This window comes from Neocloeon triangulifer, unplaced genomic scaffold, assembly GCF_031216515.1.
Source record: "Neocloeon triangulifer isolate White Clay Creek 2 clone unplaced genomic scaffold, ASM3121651v1 ptg000003l, whole genome shotgun sequence".
Classification (NCBI taxonomy): Eukaryota; Metazoa; Arthropoda; class Insecta; order Ephemeroptera; family Baetidae; genus Neocloeon; species Neocloeon triangulifer.
In genome coordinates, this window is record NW_026775546.1 from 6,005,655 (window position 1) to 6,012,862 (window position 7,208).

Here is a 7,208-nt window from a genome sequence, read left to right on the forward strand (position 1 = left end):
GCTTATTTACCTTTCGGACCAAATTGCTTCCATTCAATATCGGCCGGGCTTATGGATGCGTCGGGGCTGTGCTTTTGCAAAGTTCAGCGTCATCTCTATATACATTGCGAATAGAGCCGCCTCTAGCTAGGCCCGATTCCCTGCAGAACCGACCATACATTCAATTAACAGACTCTGTCAACTTCAACAAAAGCTTAATTAGTTTCCTCAAAAATCATCACATTCATTGATTCCTATAGAGAAGTTCCATTTCATTAAAATGAAAGGCCAATAAAAAATAAAAGGAATAACTTTTTTTGTAAAAATTTTTAATTAAAAAAAAAAACTATTTATATAGCATTTTGATGTTTCAACTAACTTAAGATAAAAGTTAACCGAATACCAAGTGAAAGTCTGAAATTGTATTATGTGTGCAAATTTCACCCTCAGGCTTGCAAAACAGTTTCAAAGTTGGCCACTTTCGACAAACTTCTCGGGCCAATTTAATTAATATGAAACAGTTTGAAGTGTCATTGCGCACACTTGTGGGCCCCCTCGGTCGAGACGGCCCCGCGGGGACCGATCGTGATCGCTGGCAGAGCGGAATTATGCATATTCGCCATTACCCAGACAGCCAGACACATCGACGGTGCATGCAGTGATCTCGCACCACCCGAGTGTGAGCACGTTTTGCCCCACATACATACATAAAAAGAGACACACCACCGAATTGAACACGGAGGAGTATGAAAGAGGGTAAGGGCGAGTCCGCGCAGCTGCTGGCGTAGCTTGAAATTCATGGGCTGATTCGGAAAATTGCGTTTCGCAGCTCTCCAAAATATCAGAAATATGCAACCCGCGTGGCCCAATCGAGTGGTGGGTAGCATAGAAATGGACATTAATTTTGAATAAGGTATTCCATCGAATCTGAATGACCTGTGTAATGAATCGGTGACATGGAAATAGAATCATCATGAAAATAGATTTATTAATATTATAATTTAGGTTATTTTTGTATTTATGTTACTGATTTTTTAGTAAAACAAATAAAATTTATGTAAATAAAGTTTTAAATTATTTTTGTTATTTTATGAATATATTTTATAAAAATTAATAAAAGTATTTATTAAAATGGCAATGCTAAAAATTTTAGCGTAAATAATTTCAATCTCTTATTATATTTCAAAATTTTCTGAAGATATAATTATGCTTCTCTCAGAATGTCATGCTCAAATCTTAATATACCGAATATACATCAAGAAATTTTTTGTGGATTGTAGAAGTTATTGAACTTATTTATGAATAACGTTGTAATTACTTGATAAACAAAAAGTTGATTAATATAGTATAAAATTATCATAATATTATGTTCAGTATAAAATTAAATTTTTTTTCAATATCAAAAGAACAGACAGATAAAATTTTGTGCACCACCTAAGTGGATCTTGGCGACTCCATGGTTATATGAAAACCATAACTTCTCATAACCCGTCATAACCAACAGGTTAGATCTCTGATAATGGGTGGACCTGCCCGGGCCTTATTTCGCTCCTTTTCCTCATCACATTATAGTTCTCCGTTGTTGCAGACGCGCGGCGCTTGCGGCAGCAGAAGCGGCGGATTACGCTGGCAAAAAGGAAGGTGTTCTCCATTACGAAGGGAAGGTCGGCGGCGGCGCAGTCAGCGCCACTCCGGCTGCCTCCGACGCCCGCCGACCGGCATTGCTCGGTTGGCCGTCGGGGGCCGCGCACCACCGCCTCCACGAACGGACTTCCTCCACTCTCAACAGCATTTTGCAGGTAGGAAAAGAAATATTAAATTCAAATTTCCCGCTTCCACCGCGTCCTGCAAAAAATTTCCTATTAATACCATTTTAATTTTTATATTTTTAGAAAATATTTAACAGGGATTATGAGTTAAAGTATTGATTTTCTTGAAAGATATATTATTGAAATTTTTTATTTTTGAATTTTATTCCCGTGAAAAAATCCGAGAGAATTTTATTCCTATAACGCGGACAAAGCACACATGAGATATAACTAACTGCACCACAAACAAAAAAAGCCATAAACCCAAATTGGATGACTCTGCACTTCTTCCCTCCTTTATTTATTTCTCTCTCTTGCTCATGCCATATGTATATGTTTGTACATATGCGTGAAAGAAGAAACTCGTGTGTGCCTGCACGTTTGAATATTTATTCGTCCACCTAGCAACGCAACGTCACGACTAATTAAGCAGAATTCTCGTTTCTTTCATTATTCGGAACATTTTCGCCCTTCTGTCCTTTTTAATCCTACCACTTCAAACAAACAGCATGAAACATTATGGAAAAGCATGAAGGCGGTGTTCGTCTAGACCCGACGAGGTTCAAAAGATTAACTTTGCCTGGATTTGCAAAGAGCTCGTTATCTCGGACGGAGCATCGCGAAAATAAATGCAAGATATGTTGGCATATAAGGCTGGATAATTATTATTCAACATCGGTACCATGACTGTGCAAACATATAAAATTCACAAAAGTTTTGGACCAAAAATAAATGACTGAAAAAAACACACAATTTTCGTTGAACCGCCCCGAGCGAATAACAAAACACACAGTTCTTGAACAAGGGGTTGAATGTGCGTCGGAGTTGCCTTCTCTTCCCTCTTTTTATTTTACCACACGAAATTTGCGGGGATGAGCTCTAAAAGGCCAGAAGTGTACTTGCGGGCGGCCGAAGATATCATTTTGGGCAGACGAAATAAGTTGGCGCGCTTTTTGCATAATTTTTGAGACGCGCACCGAAAACATTTTATACGCCTTTGTCTCAAGTGGAATTCTCTTTTCTTTTCATCACCCTTTGTTGCGTTTACCATTCGAGCCTCTTTATACACACTTACAACGAAGAGATCCTCTTTGTTTTATTTGCCAGTTAACACCTCGTCATAGGCTTTCGCAGAAAATTCCTTCACACAGATCCATGCCTACCCAGAATTGTCGATTTGGAGTAGGAAGAGAAATATAAATAAGATTAGAGAAAATGATAGTTATTTCTTTGACTGATTATAATTATGATAAAACAAGTTAAATTATTAACTGGGCCTTTGCAGTGAAAAATTAATGGAGAATATGCGGCACTCATATTTTATTTTCCAACAAGTTATTTTAATTTAATCACAAAAACAGAAAAATAAAGCCATTGAAATAGTCTTTAATTTTTTTTGTCGTTTTTTTCTAGTGGAAATGCATTTTGTATTTTTTGTAATTTTACTTACAATTAGAATTCCTGTTATATTTTTTTTTCTTATTGTTAGATTACAAATTTTAAACCAAGTATACTGTTCATGCTTTAAAAACCCATTGTTTACGCCTTAAAATTAGATTATTGGAAAAGCTCTTTTGCTATATAAAACAGTTTGTTGGTGAGCCGCATCCACCGCCTTCTTTTTCAACCAGTTCTAATGACACAGACACACAAGACGCGTGCAATTTTCCACACTAATTTGACATGTGATGCCTATCTCAGCACATAACTCATTCGAACAAACACACACGCCGCCGCTGAGCCGCGTGTGGGTTCGAAATATATTTATGGCCCTGCTCCTTCTTCGCGTAAAGTGCCCGCGCTCTCTGGCACCTGCGAGAGAGAAAGAGCTGTGGCCATACCTCGCGCTATCCGCCTGGAAATCTCACGGAGGAATTTACCTGAAATTGCCTCTATTAGCAGCTCGTAATTTTTTCCGTGGAATTTCACTCTCAAGCAGTAGCTGGACTTGGAAAATTATAGTGTTTGATGCGTCCGGTGCCAACGAACACTTTGTTTCACATAAAAATCCCAATACAATAAAATGAAATCAAACTAATCAAGAATAAACGTAAAAAGATAATTTTATTTTCATTTTTTTTTTATTAATTGTGATTGTAGCTGATTTGGCAATTTTTCTCTGTAATTTTAAAATTAAGCCCTTGATTTTTTTCGATTTTTTTTCTAATTCTTATAATATGTAATGTATTGTGAGTTACCACAATTTAAGTATTGCAAATGGAGGTACAGGATTGCCATATCAATCATGTAGACTGAAATTCCCACAGGACAAATGATGAAACACAACCTGATCTCACTATAAATCAGAAATTTGTGTTGAGGGAATTGAAGCCAGTTTTAATCTAACATTTTTGCAATTGATATGAGCGCATTTTTAATGGTTTAACTAATTCTTTGTAAATGAAAAAAGTTGACAGATATTTAAAAACTTTCTTTTTAATTCAAAAGTCAACTGAGATATTTATGAAAATAAAAATTATATTTAGGTGAAAATTTAAGTGATTTTGAAGTGCAAAGAAATTTTGACGAAGGAATTTTTTAAACATTCATGCATTTTCTGATTTGAGGCAACTTCCATCCCGAAGGAAAAGAGCGCAAAATCGATTTTCCCCTTGGGCGCTGGCATTGTCCGAGAGCGTTGCAAACGAGCGGAAGTGGAGCGAAGCGCATGTACCACGCTGTGCATTTGCAGATTCAAATTTCGCAGGCGTTGCCATAATTGGAGCGTTCGTGTAACATTGAGCAATTTGATTTGCGCGTCCAACGTGTTAAAAGTCGAACTGAAATCTGCTGGCATTCCTCCGGAACAACATAAATTTGTTTGCCGAGAGACACGGTGGGAATTTCAATTGCAAATTCACAGAGTGCAGCGTTGTAAAGGTACAGAGTACAGAGCAAGCCATACTCGGTGCATTTCAGCGCAGGCACTGAATTACACACGGAATGCAAATGCGGTCGTAGATCAGCTGCATGTACGGTTGGGCAAATCCTTATTTCATTAATAATGCAGTCCGGGCTGGGAATATCGACCCGGGTCTCTCTCGCTTTGCACCCAGCCAGCGCGCTCTTGATCTCCATCCACGTCACAACACACACTGCATTTTCTTTGAATCCTCCAGATATTTCATATAAATGGACTCGCTCGCTCTTTTTTCTGTTGGCAGTACGGAACGGCTGGAAAAAAAAGAGCAGGCGTTTTGCGAAATCCCTTTTGCGCCGCTCAAAGCTTTTCTTACGTATAGACCGAGAGATGGAAGGAGAAATAAACCACGAAAATATATATCCTCACACTGGAGAAAATATGAGTTTTGATACATTTTCTGCGGTGAAAAGGGTGCCGGACTCTTTTCATAAACCCTCAGCCGGAATTTTCCGGCCTTATTGTCACTTTCATGCCAGTCCATTTTGGTCGGTCGGAGCTTTCAATTTTCTATATTAATTCTGTATATCAATTCAGAGAGATTTTCCACCTTATCAGGTCTTATTTATATATTTTTTATCACTGCAAGAAGGGTAATTGATATTCCTTTGGGTGCTCTTTGAGATGAAATTAATTTCCTGGCTTAGGACCGTCGATCGATGGGTTGGCAAATTTATCTCCTCTCCCTCGGTACGAGGGTGCCACAAGAGCAAAACCGCAGCACGGCTGTGTATGTGTGTGCGCAGATTTATGGAATTCCACGGCAGTCGGCAGCAGCCACGACGAATTATATAATAAAAAGGGAATGTGCCGATTGACAAGAAGTGCTCTTTTCGACTGTTCAAAACGAGAGCTATTTGCTTAATTGAAAATTCCAAACGTTAGGACTTATATATGTCTGCAGGAGAACAATATTCTATAAATTCTGGAAACGGAGAAAATTTGCATAATAAAATTTAAATCAAGATAATGTGGGGCGGGAGTGTTATAAGAAATTAATACCAGGCCCAATAATTGAAGTAAATTTCTAATACATGATTTTTTAAACGTACACCCCGTAAAATCAAAGATTGTAAAATTTTTTTATTTGAAATAATTGTAAAACACAACAATTAATTAAAAAAAAAAATTGTATTTAATACTGTTTCTATTTTGGACTTTAATACATTGCATAAAAGCCTAGATCTAAAAATAATATAATTTTTTAGACAAATCACTGTTTTAAAATTATTTAATTTTAAAAATTCAGTAACCTTAAATATTTCATTAAAACAACTCTGTCCTCAATTTTCAATCTCATCAAATGTGACTGTATTGCATTTTTTTTAAATAAAAAAATCACAAGAGAGTTGAAACAAATAAAAATTCAGCTGACCTGAATATAAGGATACCCGGCTGCAAAATAAGATTTACGATCTCAATTGGATTCTTTTTATTCATAACCAAACTGCATTTCTTTTAAAAATTCAAGTCGTGTCCTTTATATAGGCACATAAGCATCCATATTTCAAATAACGTCTCTCCGAACCAGCATTAGGAAAATTGAATTTCGCCTGAGAACGACGGCGGTGGACTAAATCACAAAGTCATCGGAGCACGCGGCCGCAACCAAGACATTCGGTGGGTACATAACGTCCCAATGAGCAGCGCGACCGTTCGTAGATATATATTTCTGGCTGGCAGCGCATAAAATCTTCCGAGGCAGCAGCCGCGACGATAAATCTAAAAGAGTATGTAAAAAAGTAAGAGAAAAAGAAAAGCCCAAGTGCACGTTGGCGACGGCAGCTGACACCAGCTCGGTGGCGAACACAATGGGGAGAATTTCAGCATGCAGTTTCCCGATTTTCCGAGCGCTGCCATTGTTTTATATCCCGAGCAGCCAGCGCACATTTTCATAATAAAACCGCACCAGCAGAGTAAGAAGAAGCAGAAGCAAGTGCGGCGGAATTAATCTGGCCGGGGGTGCGCGTTCGAAAAAAACAAAGCGCGTGATTTTGCCGACTGAGAGAAAACAGGCGGATGTGTGTTGCAGCCGCGAGAGTCGGTCGCCATCATCATCATCAGCCTTTGTGTGTCCAAAAAGGTACAACAAAAGCAGGTTGAAGGCCACAAAAACGAACGCTTCTTGCATGACGGTGATTACACGCTCACTTCTCCAGCCAGCTCTTCCCAGCCGCGGCTCCACTCTTTTTCAAACCCCGAAAGTGATGAGTCACAGCTCATAATCAAGCACCAGCCAGGTCCGGGCCATTTGTTCGGCCGGTCAGCAATTTTCCCGCGCCACCTTAATTTGGAAATTTAAAATTATTTCAATCCAGAAATGAAAAAAAAATTATTCGTGAATTTGAACAATCGAAAATGGTTAATTTAGATTATCAGATGGTGTTAGTCTTGATTGAATGAATTAAAAAATATTTGTAAATTTCGTGCTTGAAACAAACTGAAATTATGATTAGGGGCCTAGCAAAAGTTAGAAAAAGTCCTTCTTACTTTTGAATTTT